Source organism: Anabrus simplex, chromosome 4, assembly GCF_040414725.1.
Source record: "Anabrus simplex isolate iqAnaSimp1 chromosome 4, ASM4041472v1, whole genome shotgun sequence".
Taxonomy (NCBI): Eukaryota; Metazoa; Arthropoda; class Insecta; order Orthoptera; family Tettigoniidae; genus Anabrus; species Anabrus simplex.
Genome location: NC_090268.1, coordinates 114,925,617 through 114,942,077, shown reverse-complemented (window position 1 = coordinate 114,942,077; position 16,461 = coordinate 114,925,617). Strand labels below are relative to the sequence as shown.

At 38.8% G+C, this 16,461-nt stretch overlaps 1 long non-coding RNA gene across 1 annotated transcript; it reads left to right on the top strand.

The window, feature by feature from the left end:
• The first annotated feature begins 383 nt into the window (after positions 1-383).
• LOC136872463 (uncharacterized) lies at positions 384-11,940 on the top strand. Its single transcript, XR_010859911.2, has 2 exons — positions 384-593; positions 11,447-11,940. It is a non-coding gene; the product is annotated as an uncharacterized lncRNA (long non-coding RNA).
• Positions 11,941-16,461: the final 4,521 nt, after the last annotated feature.

Below are 16,461 nucleotides of genomic sequence, written 5' to 3'. Positions count from 1 at the left end.
TGAATTGTGTAGATCTTGTAGATCTTGTAGCCCAATCTATGCAGAATATAATGTTCTTCAGAGATTAAATTATTGATATTACCAGATCGTTAAAAAAAGGGCATAAAAATAAACCATCTCTATAGTTTTATATCTTGAATCTTTCATACAACTTATAAATGAGAAGGGGTTTTTTTTTTTTTTTTTTTTTTGACCTTTCATGTGCATGTTTCCTTTTTGAACATCATCATAAAATATCAGAACAGAACAAGACTTAGTGAATTCCTAAAGTCACTCTGACATCACAAACAATATTGGTGTACTGGTCTTACGCATCTAATGACCTTGCCAGTTCAAGAATGTTGTTATTTCCAATGTAGTTAGTTAGCACAGAGTATCAAATTGAACTAACTGCCACAGTGGGAATACACCAGCAGTGGTTCACCGAATTTTAATTAAGTTAGATATTTGAAGCTGACCAAGTATATATACTGACTGTATCTCTATCTTCAGGCTTAGTATACAGAAGACAATTATTACACCAACATTCTTAAAAGTGAAAGTGAAATAAATTTGGAATGTTCGAGATCAGACTGTATCACATATCTACCTTGGTAAGCAAATTCAGTGCCACAATGCTCATTTCAAACTTTTCAAAAATTATTTTCATTGTTGTTGTTGTTTGAATCATAAGTCCATAGACTGGTATGATGCAGCCCTCCATGCCAGCCTATCCTGTGATAACCATTTCATTTCTACATAACTACTGCATCCTACATCTGCTCTAATCTGTTTGTCATATTCATACCTTGGTCTACCCCTACTATTCTTACCACCTACACTTCCCTCAAAAATCAACTGAACAAGTCCTGGGTGTCTTAAGATGTGTCCTATCATTCTATCTCTTCCTCTTGTCAAATTTAGGCAAATTGATCTCCTCTCACCAATTTGATTCAGTATCTCTTCATTTGTAATTCAATCCATCAACCTCACCTTCAGCATTCTTCTGTAACACCACATTTCCAGAGCTTCGATTCTCTTTCTTTCTGAGCTAGTTATCATCCATGTTTCACTTTCATACAATACCATGCTCCAGATGAAAGTCTTCAGAAACATCTTTCTAATTCCTATATCAATGTTCAATGTGAGCAAATTTCTTTTCTTAAGCTCTTCATTGCTTGTGCTAGCCTGCATTTTATGTCCTCCTTACTTCTGCCATTGTTAGTTATTTTACTACCCAAGTAACAATATTTATCTACTTCTTTAAGACTTCATTTCCTAATCTAATATGACCTGCATCTCCTGCCAATCAATCAATACTGATCTGCATTTAGGGCAGTCGCCCAGGTGGCAGATTCCCTGTCTGTTGTTTTCCTAGCCTTTTCCTCAATGATTTCAAAGATATTGGAAATTTATTGAACATCTCCCTTGGTAAGTTATTCCAATCCCTAACTTCCCTTCCTATAAATGAATATTTGCCCCAGTTTGTCCTCTTGAATTCCAACTTTATCTTCATATTGTGATCTTTCCTACTTTTATAAACGCCAGTCAAACTTATTCGTCTATTAATGTCATTCTATGCCATCTCTCCGCTGACAGCTCGGAACATACCACTTATATTCTTATCTATAATATAAGTGGTATGTTCCGAGCTGTCAGTGCCTTCGTTCGACTGCACTCCATTACTTTTTTTGGACTTATTTATTTTCATCTTGTACTTTTTACTCAAGACACCATCCATACCATTCAGGAATTTCTCCAGTTCTTCTGCAGTCTCAGGTAAAATAACAAAATCATTAGCAAATCTTAGGGTTTTGATTTCCTCTGCTTGGATTGTGATTCCCTTTCCAAATTCCTCTCTGATTTCCTTTACTGCCTGTTCTATATAAACACTGAAAATGAGGGGGGACAAACTGCAGCCTTGCCTCACTCCTTTCTTGATTGCAACAATTTTTTTTTTTTTTTTTCAAAGCCATCGATTCTTATCATTGCAGTCTGACTTTTATACAGATTGTAGATAATTCTTTGTTCTCAGTATCTGATCCCAATCACCTTCAGAATCTCAAATAGCTTGGTCCAATCAAATTAACGAATTGCTTTCCTAGATCTACAAACACCATATTATGTGGGCTTATCCTTCTTCATTCGATCCTCTAAGATCAGATGTAAAGTCAGGATTGCTTCACGTATTCCTACATTTCTTCTGAAGCCAAACTGATCTTCTCCCAACTCAGCTTCAACTTGTCTTTTCATTCTTCTGTAAATAAAATGTGTTAAAATTTTGCAGGCATGAGATACTAAACTAATGGTGCAGTAGTTTTCACACTTGACAGCACTGCCTTTTTTGGGAATAGGTATAACAACATTCTGCTAAAAATTGGATGGCACTTCTCCTGCCTCATACATCTTCATTTTTCATATGGCAGCTATCTACAGTGATAGAAAAAGAAAAACATACTGATAAGAAAAGTTTGTATTCAGTTACATCTTAATGTCTAAGGTTAGTATAGAGTCCAGTGCCTCAGTATTTCCCTCCAGAAAGTCAGACCAGTTGCCAGAATAGGTTCTTCTGTTGCATTCTCTTACAGTATGTTGGATACAGTAGTTTAAGGGGAGACACCACAGTCACACTTGGGGAATATAAATATGCATATTAGGAAGAGTTATTAAATATGTTCATATGAAGGATGGTATTGTGTAAGGCTCCATGGCTCAGGCAGCAGTGTGCCATCCTCTCACCACTGGGTTCTGTGGTTTGAGTCCTGGTCACTTTATATGAGATTTCTGCTAGACAAAGTGGAGGCAGGACAAGTTTTTCTTCAGATACTCCAGTTTTCCCTGTCATCATTCTAGCAATATTTACCAATATAATTTCATTTCATCTGTCAGTCATTAATCAGTAACCCAGAAGTGTGTGATAGGCTTCAGTAGCTGGCACAGTTCCTATCCTCACTGCTAGATGAGGTCTTCATTCCATTCCTGGCCTGGTTGAAATTGGAAACAAGGTGTGGATTTTCATTTCATGGCATTGTGTAGACATGAAACATTGACAATAACTAGTGCAAAATTTAAAAAAGAGAACAAAAGCTTTTGAAATGTGGTGTTACAGAATATTGCTAAGTGAGATGAGTAGAATGGATCTCCAATGAAGAGATCCTGAATCAAATTAGGGAGAGGTGAATTATTTGGCAAAATTTGACCAGAAGAAGGGATAAATTGAAAGGTCTCATCTTGAGACACTCGAGACTTGATCAACTAGGTTTTTGGTGGGAAGGGTAGCGAGCAGTGGCAGAGCAAAGGTGTAAACACTAGGTGGGCTGATAAAAAAAAAAAAAAGTCATTATGTTTGATGGCTAGAACCCATTGTGTGGAGATATTTCATGTTCAATTCTTACACAACCTACCAATAGAAAACTCTCTTCATTCTGAGGATGCTTTCTTGCTCTTGAAATTAATTACACAGGCCCCATGTTCGACTTGTTAGCTGAATGGTCAGCGTACTGGCCTTCGGTTCAGAGGGTCCCGGGTTTGATTCCCAGCCGAGTCAGGGATTTTAACCTTAATTGGTTAATTCCAATAGCTTGGGGGTGTGTGTGTTGTGGCGTATTCAACATTAGAAATCATCTTAGTTAGGGCCCTCATCTTCACAGACATGCAGGTCGCCTAATAGGCCATCTACTAGAAAAAGACCTGCACCAGGTCTGTCTGGAAGCCATACGCCATTATATTATATACACAGGCCCCATAATCACTCGATTTGCTGTGAGTGATTTCTAACAAACAACAAGTAGTGTTATGAAAATATTGCAAACTTTGGGGTGGAAAGTCATGGGAGTAAGGAGACAAATGGCTGGACTAAGTGGAATGATCTGTCAGTGGAGAGATAGCTTGGAATAATTAGGCAAATAAACCTGAGCAGAGTTGTTTTTTTTTTTTTTTTTTTGCTAGTTGCTTTACGTCGCACCGACTCAGATAGGTCTTATGGCGACGATGGGACAGGATAGAGCTAGGAGTGGGAAGGAATCGGCCGTGGCCTTAATTAAGGTACAGCCCCAGCATTTGCCTGGTGTGAAAATGGGAAACCACGGAAAACCATTTTCAGGGCTGCCGATAGTGGGGTTCGAACCTACTATCTCACGAATACTGGATACTGGCCGCAATTAAGCGACTGCAGCTATCAAGCTCGGTGAGCAGAGTTTTTAAAAATAGGAAAGATCATAATATGAAGATAAAGTTGTAGGACAAATTGAGGAAAATACTTGTTTATAGGAAGAGAAGTTAAGGATTGGAATAATTTTTCAAGGGAGATGTTTGATTAATTCCGAAATTCCTTGATATAATTTAATAGACTAGATAAACAAATGATAGGGAATCTGCCACATGGGTGACAGCTCTAAATGCAGATCAGTGGTGACTGATTAATTGATTGGTTGATCATATCAGCATTATTTGGCGCCTAACAACCCAACAAATGAGAGCCCCTACAACAATACAACTTTCTTCATTTGAGTTACTGAGTACAGCTTAAACCAATATCTTTAATACCGGGTAATATAATACCATGTACAGATGTGTGCCTGAATTCGACTTGGCATACTCTCCACTAGTCCATCAAGATGATATTGGTCCAACTTGTTCCACTTCTCAATGGTGATTCAGCATAGATCTCGCAGAGTGGTTAGTGGGTCGTGACATCTATAAACGGTCTTCTTTACCATATCCCAGAGATGTTCGATAGGGTTCATGTCCGGTGAGCACAGTGGCCATTCCAGCTGATCAATATCATGATCATGAAGGTAGTCATTATTGTGAACTGTACAATGGATTCTCATATTATCATCGAGTAGGACAAATTCTCCTCCAAAATATTGTTGTCACGGTAGGTTGGAGAATATCATTCCTGCATTGCACAGCCATGACATTGCCCTGCATATGCAATTACATGTGGTAGCCCAACTTAATGCCACTCCAAAACATCAGGGAACCACCACCTTACTGCAAACCTCACTAGAATGCCTCCAAACATGTTACCAATGATTCACAGGAACAAGGCTTGTTTACCGGTATACAACATTCATCAATGAAAAGGTCTTCATACCAATTCTGAAATGTTGGAGAAGATAGGGTTTCTCTTCATCTCTCCTTGCTCTGTCTGTTATTACAATGAACAGTGATGAGAAGAATACAAGAAAAGAGCAATTGGGTTGAAGTACAGTTTCCCGAAAAGTATTTTACTCAATTACAATTACAAATTATGTTTTCAAGAAGTAATCAGTAAAATTACAATTACTTTACAGAATGCTAGTCTTAAGGAAGTCACTGACATTTTTTCCTGCTTAATACAAAGTTTGGTTCTGGGTGAGTTGTGTTCGAGCCCCACTGTCGGCAGCCCTGAAGATGGTTTTCCACGGCTTCCCATTTTCACACCAGGCAAATGCTGGGGCTGTATGTTAATCAAGGCCATGACCGCTTCCTTCACACTCCTAGGCCTTTTCCATCCCATCATCACCATAAGATCTATCTGTGTCAGTGTGATATAAAGCAAATTGAAAAAAAAAAAAAAATTGCTAGGAAAAGATATTACTTCTCTTTTTTTTGCATAGAGACATTGTAACTACCATGAGCCTCCATGGTTCAGGTGGCAGCACACCATCCTCTCACCGCTGGATACCGTGGTTCAAATCCCGGTCACTCCGTGTGAGATTTGTGCTGGACAAAGTGGAGGCAGGACAGGTTTTTCTCCAGGTACTTCAGTTTTCCTCATCTTTCATTCCAGCAACACTCTCCACTATCATTTCATTTCATCTGTCAGTCATTAATCATTGCCCCAGAGGAGTGTGACAGGCCTCGGCAGCTGGCACAATTCATATCCTCGCCGCAAGTTGGGGGCTTCATTCATCCCATTCCTGACCTGGTCATTTACTGGAAAACAGGTTGTAGGTTTTCATTCATCACATTGTGACTTCCATCAATAGATGAGACTATACATGATACCTTGGTACTTTTGAAACAATGTTTTTCCATAATTTTTATTTTAGTTCATGTCATTTAGCATTTAAATGAATTAAATTAATATTCTGCTCTAATATGACTGAGAAAGTTATCTTCATTATCATTCTCCCTGTTTCTGCTTCATGCGTTGCATATCAATTACTACAATGTATCAATTACAATTCTATTTCAAAACGTAAATTACAAGTAAAGATTACTAAGAATGTAATTGTTACAAGTAATTAGATTATTTTTACTCAATTATTTCTTAACTCTAACAATGAATACAGTCTGTTGTAATCTTCTGATCGTGCAGCTAGATGACGTGTTCTCATTTTGAATGGAAGGCCTAGTCCACAGGCCATAGACTGCTCCTTTATTGATGTAATATTGTCCAAGAGTTGCTTGAAGATTACATTTTCTCATTAACACATACAATTCTTAGAATATGTCAGAGGAGTGCCAACATTGGAACACAACACAGGAAAACATGATGTCAGAACACATCCGATACATGAACAATACTGCTGTTTAACACAAAAAACAAAGAAAATATATATTAAAGAACCTTGAAGAAAAATGTATCTAAAACATGGTGGTGATTTTTGTTTTAAGCGGAGATGCATCTTAGCAATTTTAACCTCTTAATTAGAAAATGAAATGGAAGAGATCTGACCTTTCAATGAATAAAGGTATCAGCAAAGTAAGGGAAGGAAAACAAAGGATATGAAAATTATAAGACTTCCTAATATAGTCAGCCAACGGCCGTAGCCGTGTTGAAACACCGGATCCCATGAGATCTCGGAAGTTAAGCAACATTGGGCGTGGTCAGGAGTTGGATGGGTTGCCACGCGCTGTTGGTGGGGGGTAAGGTAATGGAGGAGTGGAAAGGAACTGGCCTCCCTACCGCACGTAAACTCTGGCTCAGAAACACCTCTGCGGAGGTTCGGACCTGCCTTCGGGCAGAAAACACCCTTACCTTACCTAATATAGTCATGATTGAAAGGGAACAAGAGTTAACTAGGTAAAATTGGGGAGTTGAAAGTGAGGATCCTGTCACAATTAGGTGGAGGTGATTCCAGATTCAGCTAGAGGAGCCTGGCACAATTAAGTGGAAGTAATTGCAGGACTCAGCTAAGGGGCCCATGGTCGCCAACCCATGCTCCCAGTTCAGAACCCCTGGTTCTCCTGTTGATTGCCTCTTTTTCCAGCAACTTCCAGAGTATAGTTATTATTCATGATGGTGTCTACTCCTGACTGCAGCACATGCCCAAACCATCATAAATGGCCCATTTGCATTTTATCCTCAATTAATGCAACACCAGATTATTTTCTTATGCTTGCATTGGAGATGCAATGCAAACTGGTGATGGCAGCTGTCAATATAAGCATCTTTGTCTCCATGTTGCCTAGTCAATTTTCTGTTTTTCTGGTAGTCAGGCAACAATTAGTGCTGTAGAATGCAAATCAAAGTCTGGTGAACTGTTATGAACATAAGAAAACACTTAGGCCTAATTGAAAACTATATCTCTCTCTGTGAACAATACACAAGGAATGAATGAATTAGTGATTCTTATTAAAACAGTCTAAGCACATTGTTGGTGTACCAATGCATGTGTTGCAGTACATGGAGACTTGCTTTGCCATTTTCCATGCTGTTGTGGCACTTCTTTCTTGTTTCATTTCTTGATAGCACGAAATGCACCTTTTTTCTGGCTTCTCTAACATTTTCTCCTCTCTTGATGAGCTGCTGGTTTTGCTTACGTGGGTGTTTCCTTCCAGCTTCTGGTGTTTGAGCATAATGAACCGTAAATTGTTTCACTACTTTTAAATGTGAGAAATTCAGAGATACACTGAATGCTTATGGGAGGTGCTGCACTCATACAAACAGTTTTGGAAATTACAAAGCTTCAAAATCAACTTCAATGACCATGAAATTGCATGTACCACTGGTGGTTCATGATGGCATTAGATTGCAGCGTGATTACCAAATGCTGTCATGCACCGCCAGTGGCGCACAAAATAAAAGTGCATAAAATGTTGCTAAAACTGTTATAATATGTAAACTGACCATTGATCAAGGGGTTTCATGTGAAAAACAATGTTGTTTGTATAAAAACTCAATGTCATTAATTAAGAAATGCAATGTTAAATACAAAGCAATGTTTGAGAGGTAACGTTTTTTAACGGTGTACCACTGGTGGTGCACATCAGGATGAACGTGTTAAGAAATCTGCTCCTAATATACCCTTGTTGACTTTAGCAATTACAAATAGCCATTGGAATTGTCTGAACAGTTTATGTTTTCTAAATATCAACTTTAGTTACTGATTTATTTTTACTCCTGCTGTTTGTTGATTCAGTCTCCTGTAGTCTCCACATGTGCATAGAGATCCATCCTTTTCATTCTGCAAGTAAAGAGGACTGGCCCACTCTGACTGCAATGGCTAAACTTACGGTCCAGCACAAATTGGAATTCTTGTTTTGGCTGTTATAACAGATGAGATGCTAATGGTCTTGCTCTTGAATAAACTGGAGCACCTTGGGTATTAACATGGTGTTTAATATTGTGTGAAATATTTTCCGGTACCAGTTTTGGCAATGTAATTCCAGGAAAGAAGCTGAACAAGTCGACAAATTGAATGTTTTTGTTCACTGTACTTATAACTTCCTTATCTGAAATGGACATAACCCAACTTTGCTTCTAAGTTTGGATGCACCATGTATTAATTGCTTGTTGCGAATATCAATACAAATTCACTTAAGAAACAAATGGCCACTGAAACTGTCTGTGCAATCCTAAATCCAGTGTTAGGGTTCTGATGCCGTATGTTGGAATTACAGTTCCATTAGCAGCAAAGAGATTAAATGAATTGTCAATTTGATCATAATCTCTTGGCAGGAATGAAGCATCAGCCCCACTGTCAACATGAAACCGCAGACCTGTTTTCTTGTCTGTTAGGAATAACCAGAGTTTGTGACTTCTTTAATGGTTATCGGCAGCTGAACTAGTCACTAATTCTACTGCCCATTGGAGTTTTCCAATAACTTCCATGAACAAAGCTGTTTGCATTTCTCTCCAGAGGTCACATGACATCAATCAATTAACCATTCAAAATCAATAACAAGATGAGGGTTGCAGTGGATGAATCAAGTGATGTAGCTGAAAGATATACTGTAATAGCAGAATATATATTTTGGGTCATCTTCTTCTACTGCAGCTATGGTTACAACTTGGGCTTTGCCAATGAGGACTACAACTTTGATTACTGTTTTAGCCTAGTGATATGCAGCTATTTGTTGTTTTAAATGAGCAATTTCAGCAACAAGTTCATTAAATGTTATACCTTTTGAGTCTTGTCCTTCAATATTAAATATATCATTGTGGGGGATTCATCTAGAGTATTTTATCAGCCATTACTGAAATTCACTCCAAGCATTCTTCACTCATGATGTGGATATTTTTGACTAAATCTAGGAACTTATCTAACCAAAGGGTTCTAGGAAGATGTTTTTGCTGGCTAGAGAATGCATTTTTCTGAGGACTGCAAACGTTTGTAAACTTCTAACTTGATACCTGCTGTTAGTAATCTTCTGATTTTCTTATCTTCCCTCTCCTCAAGAATGTTAAGGAGTTGTGATTTGGCAGTCTGATTGTTGCAGATTCTGATCCAATTATTATGTACAAAACATTCTCTACATATTTAGCTTTGAGATGGGCTATGATGTAATTGAATTTAGTTTCTTCTGATGTAACACTTATTAATGGCAAACTGAGCTTCTACTTGGTAAAACCATATTTCGGGTTTCACAGACCAAAACAGTGGGAATTTTTTGCTGACGTTGCCGGCTTTACATCCCATATTTTGAATATCCTTCACTTCCGAGCTTACCATTACAATGGTTACTAATTTAAATTTTCAAACAGAAAATTCAATGAATTTCTATCGAGTAAGGTGTGTTGTTCTGTTCTCAGTAATATTATTTTAAGAAAAGAGATTGATCTTAAATGAACCTTCTACTCACATATAGCATTGCTCATTTTGCTGGCTTGCTCATCTCATCATGCCATTCGAAGTCATGCTGTTTTTACAATCCTGTCAGGGTCACCACTCATGCTCTTCATGTTTCCTACATATCAACTTTAGTTTCACATTTATAACAATTAGATAAAATATTTTATGAAATAAAAATTTATCTTGTACTTGCTATTGTCTTACTAAAACTACAAAGAATTGCAAATGTACACAGTGAACGAGTTGGTCATGCGGTTCGGGGCATGCAGCTGTTAGCTGACATTCAGGAGATAGTGGGTTTGAATCCCACTGTCAGTAGCTCTGAAGATGGTTTTGCATGGTTTCCCATTTTTACACCAGGCAAATGCTGGGGCTGTACCTTAATTAAGGCCTCGACCGCTTCCTTCCCACTCCTAGCCCTTTCATATCCCATCTTCACGATAAGATCTATCTGTGTTGGTCCCCCCTGTGGGTGGGGGGTAGTAGAATAACACCCATCGTGTCCCCTGCCTGTCGTAAGAGGTGACTAAAAGGGGCCCCAGGGCTCTTGACTTCGGAGCGTGGGTTGGCGACCACAGGGCCCTTACCTGAGTCCTGGCATTGCTTCCACTTACTTGTGCCAGGCTCTTAACTTTCATCTATCCTGTCCGACCTCCCTTGGTCAACTCTTGTTCTTTTCCGAACCCGATGGCATTAGAACACTGGAGGCCTAGGTAGTCTTTCATCTTCATGCCCATCATGGCCCTTGCTTTCTTTGGTTGATACCTTCATTTTTTGAAGTGTCAGATCCCTTCCAATTTATTTCTCTGATTAGTGTGATACAGAGGATGGTTACCTAGTTGTACTTCCTCTTAAAACAATAAACACCACCACCATCTGTGTCGGTGTGACGTAAAACAACTTGTAAAAAAAAGCAAATGTACGGTCACTGTCCTTGCTTTCTCATTGCCTTCTATATCCTACTACAGGTGAAATTAAATGTATATTATCATCACATCATGTCCGGCTCCATGGCTAAATGGTTAGCGTGCTTTGGTCACAGGGGTCCCGGGTTCGATTCCCGGCAGGTTCGGGAATTTTAACCACCAATGGTTAATTTCTCTGGCACGGGGGCTGGGTGTATTTCTCATCTTCATCATCATTTCATCCTCATCATGATATGCAGGTCACCTACAGTCATCAAATCAAAAGACCTGCACTGGCAAGCTGAACATGTCCTCGGACACTCATGGCACCATAAGCCATAAGCCATATGCCATTCCATCATAATGGACAGCATCATTCAATAATTTAGTAAAATCTAGTGGTAAGCCAAAGTATGGAAGTGAGCTAACTGCTAAAGCCTGATGCACATCTATGTAGAATGGTAGTAAAAACCAATAGGTAGAGCACTCCTAGAATCTGCTATTGCTTTACAGCATTATTTAGTCTTAAATGTTCATTCAACTTGCATGTTCCAGATTTTCTTCATAGTAATTCTGCACACAGTGGCTGCATTCATTCAAACCAGTGAACATTCTTCAGAAGAACAAGATCACGAAGATGATCCTTCTACATTGCTAAGTACTACACCTCTGCCCTCGAGTGAGCTACAAGCAACTGAAGACAATGAGTCTCTACAAACAGCAAATGCTCAGTGGGGTGTAGGTGGGATATTGATCGGCTTTGGAGGAGGAGGTTATCGACCAGGATTTGGAGGAGGAGGTTTTAGGCCTCCTTGGGGAGGTGGTTTCAGACCACCTCCTTTTGGAGGAGGTTGGAGGCCACCACCTTTCTATCCCCATCGTCATTGGTGGTAAAAAGAAGAAATGCAATTAAGCTATGTCAGTACTCAGTTATACTGAATGAAATGTGTTGGAACAATTGAAATTAAGTATTGTGTCTTGGAGAAGTGCTGAATATAATTTTATGTATGTTTTTAATCTGAATAAAGACCCAATAAAGTTTTATAAAATTTTATTTAGATGGTTAATACCAAGTTGGAAAATGGCTAAAACGTACAGTTTCCACATTTGACCTTTCTTGCTACCTAATGCAAAGGGCTGATGGAACCATGACTAATTCCTGTTGAAGACCACCATAACAGACAACCTTTACACTGCATGAAATGCAACTGCAGGTGCCATGGATCATGTCACAATGTTCTGTACAACAAGTTAGGTCAGTGTGTTTTATGGGTAATATTTTACACAAGTTAAAATTTGGACACACGGTAGCAGAACGTACTGTAATGTGACATAGGTTTGGGATACAGACTCAACTTTACAACAGACTGGTTTGAACAATTTCACACCAGGGATCTGAGTCTCCAAGGTGATGGAAGCGAAGAATCCACATAAAGGGTGGGTGATAATGAATGAAGAAAATCCATTCACTGCCATCAGGGAACTTGTCTGACATTCAACATTTCCAACCATCTAAGCCACTCATGCCATACCATATTGTATTATCCAGGCTTAGAGGCATGATTTTTTCACATTAACAATAAGCATGACAAGAAAGATTTTGAAGCGATTTTGAGCTACGAATCATATGATTCTGGTTAAGAAATTAGTGATTTTGCTTTTTCAAATTAAAGCAACAAGACCAGTTTAAAGCAAAATTTACTTATTTTGTGATAAGTACAAAAATGCTACGAAATTAATGGAAAAAAAAATCTTTAAATAATATTCCAATATCACGTGTGTGAAGGGAAACAGAAGACAGAATAAGGATTTCTCATTTCAACAGAAGTATCTCTTTGTGTTAAGAGTGGTGGTGATTATTGTTTTAAGAGGAAGCACAACTAGGCAACCATCTTCTATATAACACTAATAGAGAGAGAAAATGGGGGGGATCTGACACTTCGAAAGACAAGGGCTGCAAAGGGCGTGAAAATGAAATATTCCTAGGCATTGACACCTAATACGATCGCGGTTGGAAAAGAACAAGAGTTGACCAAGGGAAGCTGAATAGGATAGAGGAAATTGAGGAGCCTGGTTCAAGAAACTGGAAGCAAAGCAGGACTCAGCCATGGGCCCCATAGTCACCAACCCATAATCCAAATTTTGGAGCCCCTGGGGCCCATATTAGTTGCCTCTTATGACAGGCAGGGGATACCGTGGATATTATTCTGCTGCCCCCACCCACAGGGGGACTTCGTATTAAGATTCTACAAAATCCCTTAATAGCATGGCCATATAGGGTGAATCTTAAAATCAAAGTTTAGTTTAATACCAATATGGAACCTCACAGTGAAATTTATAAAAGAAAAGTTGATACTCCATCCGAAAATGACTTTGTACAAGCATAACTTGTAGGATGCATGCTGTGCTACACAGCCATCTGAACTGCCTGACCTTCAAAGACGAGAAGCAGATGCGACGTTTATCGCAGCTGTGTGTTGGGATGCTTACATAATTAAAAATGTACATTTTAAATGCAGTTTTCATATTTAAATGCTGTATTCGAACAGTTATCGTGGATGTTACATCTGCAATGCTACAAAACACATGAGGGAGGTAAAATACAGATTTGACGTCTGTTGTGCCACTAATGGTGCACATATTGGGGTCTAATAGGTACATAAGAAAACATTTAGAGTTTTTCTACTTGTAGATATAAGCTGCCAAAAATTATCTCTATTACTTCTCGTAATTTTTATTTTATTATACATTCAAGCCGAACACTCGGTAATTTCATAGCGTACCTCATCTCCAACCCTGTATCAGGAAATGGGACTAAGAGGTAGACATACATATATATTCATTTGTTTTGTATTTATTCCTTCCAATTCCATTCTATTGTATTCATTTTGTTTTAGACATATCATGGTAGAGGTATCCATTTTTTATTATATTTGAAGAAGCTCTGATCTGTCTGGGATATTATTACATGTAATCAAGACAAGAACTATACATATATGTCAGCTTGTTATACAGCAACGTACAACTATGGCTATGCAACAGCTTAGTCATTCTCAGTAACCATGATAATATATGTTGACATAAACACTTGATTTTATTAGGTGTGCTATTGAGTCAAAATTAGCCTATATTTATTACAGTGGCTTTGTTAACACTTCACTATCACTATCATTATCAGCCATATTCAATCGTTTTTACGATGTGGCCTCGTTAAGTCCGAAGCAAGTAGGTTCTGCCAATTGATCCCAGTAATCTTACGGATGTCTTTATCCCATCTGTCCAGTGGTCTTCCCCTAGATCTCAGATGATCTTTCGGACTCCACTCAAGCACAAGCTTTGTCCACCTACCATCAGTTCTCCGAGCAACATGGCCTGCCCACTGCCATTTTAGGGTAAACACCCTTTCTAGAATGTCACTGACCTTTGTGACTGACCTGATGTAATCTGCTCTCTTCCTGTCTTTCTTTGTGAAGCCTAGCATGAACCGTTCCATAGCTCTTTGGGTTGTTCTAAGTTTTTGCTTAACAAACTCGCTCAATGTCCAGGTTTCACAACCGTAAGTCAGTACAGGGAGAACACTCTGGTCAAAGACTATCTTCTTCAGGTGGGTTGGCATGTTGGATTTGAAGATTGAAGAATTTCTTCCGTAAGGTTGCCATCCTAGTTTGATACGTCGGAAGATTTCTGGTCTTAAGTCCCCTTTCATGTTTACAAGCAGCCCAAGATAGACAAACTCACTGACCTGTTGTAATGTGGAGTTTCCCACATGCAGTTTTTTTTATATAGTAGTCTATAGTGAATAAGGCATAATATATTTCAGTACTATGAGATATCAGATAGTTAGATAGAACATAATTTATAGCAGAGAGAGAGAGAGAGAGAGAGGGGGAAAAAATATTTAACCTGAATTTCTTCTTTCTCTCTCCCAATCACTCCTACTCTCATGAAAATGCTGAGGTAGTACCTTATTTTTAGGCCAAGGACACCTTTTCCAATCTTAGGGTGAACTATTTTGTGTGTCCAGATACACTGCTAAATAATGTTTTTCCAATATTCAGCTACAAGGACAGCTTTATCATTGGCATGCAAAACATCTTCCTTTGCACACAGTGATGGTAAATTCTGACAAACCATAAGGTGTTCTTCATCCTGTAGAAGTCCACAATCACAGGTCATGTCTCCTTGTACACAGCCCCACTTTACTAGGTTAAACTTGTACTTTGAAACACCTGTCCACAGTTGATTGAGGGTCTTCCAGATGGGATATGGAAGGTGAAAACCTGCAGAAGGTTCTTCCTTTAAACTCAGGGATGGATTACGTACTTGCTGTTGCCACAGTTCATGCATTCATTTTTATGGCATATCAACAAGTGATATGGTTGTTCTTAACTCTTTCTTGACCTGAGTCTAACAGCCTGCATCTGATGGCCATAAAGGAAGTGACGTGGATTGTTGATTGCTTCTGATGTTCATCTTCTGCTGCTACTTCCCTTTTGGGTGAGGAGGGGCAATTCCTGCGAGAGGATAGATATTTTCTGTTTGAGTTGGTCTCAGACACCCAGTAATTACAAGTAACTAATCTCATGTTTGTTCCGTATTGAATATAACACTAAGTAAAATTCTATTAGAATAAAATTCATTGCAGCCACCTATTGAAATGTGACCAGTCTCATTCACAGCAATATCTATGTGCTTAACATGGGCAGAGTTTCTCCATACGGGTGATGGACATTCTGCAGCTGATAGGCAGATGGCCAGGGCAGATGTGCATAGGACATGAGGGTATGTACCCCAAGATGTAGCGATGAGAGTACAGGAAGCTAGAAGTTGAGTAAGGATGACATAAAGATGTTAGTGTCCGGCTCCATGGCTAAATGGTTAGCGTGCTGGCCTTTGGTCACAGAGGTCCCAGGTTCGATTCCCGGCAGGGTCAGGAATTTTAATCATCATTGGTTAATTTCGCTGAGACAGGGGCTGGGTGTATGTGTTGTTTTCATCATCATTTCATCCTCATCACGACACACAAGTTGCCTACGAATGTCAAATCAAAAGACCTGCCCCTGGTGAGCCGAACATGTCCTCAGACACTCCTGGCACTGAAGCCATACACCATTTCATTTCAAAGATGTTAGTGTTAAACTGTAAAATTATTGAAAGGAATAGATACATATTTATCAGATATTAAAATAGGAGTTAATATGGCTAATATGTGATATTATGGATGTGGAAATTTTTGCCCAGAACTGGAGTGTTGATCATAGAAACAGGATAGAATCAAAATGAGGATGAGTATACATACTGATGAAAGAAGAATTTGAAGGCTGCGAAAAAATTAAGGATGAGAAATGAAATTTTAGGTGTAAGGCTCATATCTCAAAGATAATAGGCAACATGATGATTTTGGAGTGTACAGACCACCTTGAAGGGGTGATACTGATGTGAGGAATTACTTGATAAGATAATCAGCTAGGTCAGAAACGACACTGAAAGGAACATGATTGTATCCGGTGATCTCAATTTACCAAATGTTAACAGCAAAGATAATGAGAATGACAGAAAGCAGACCAATA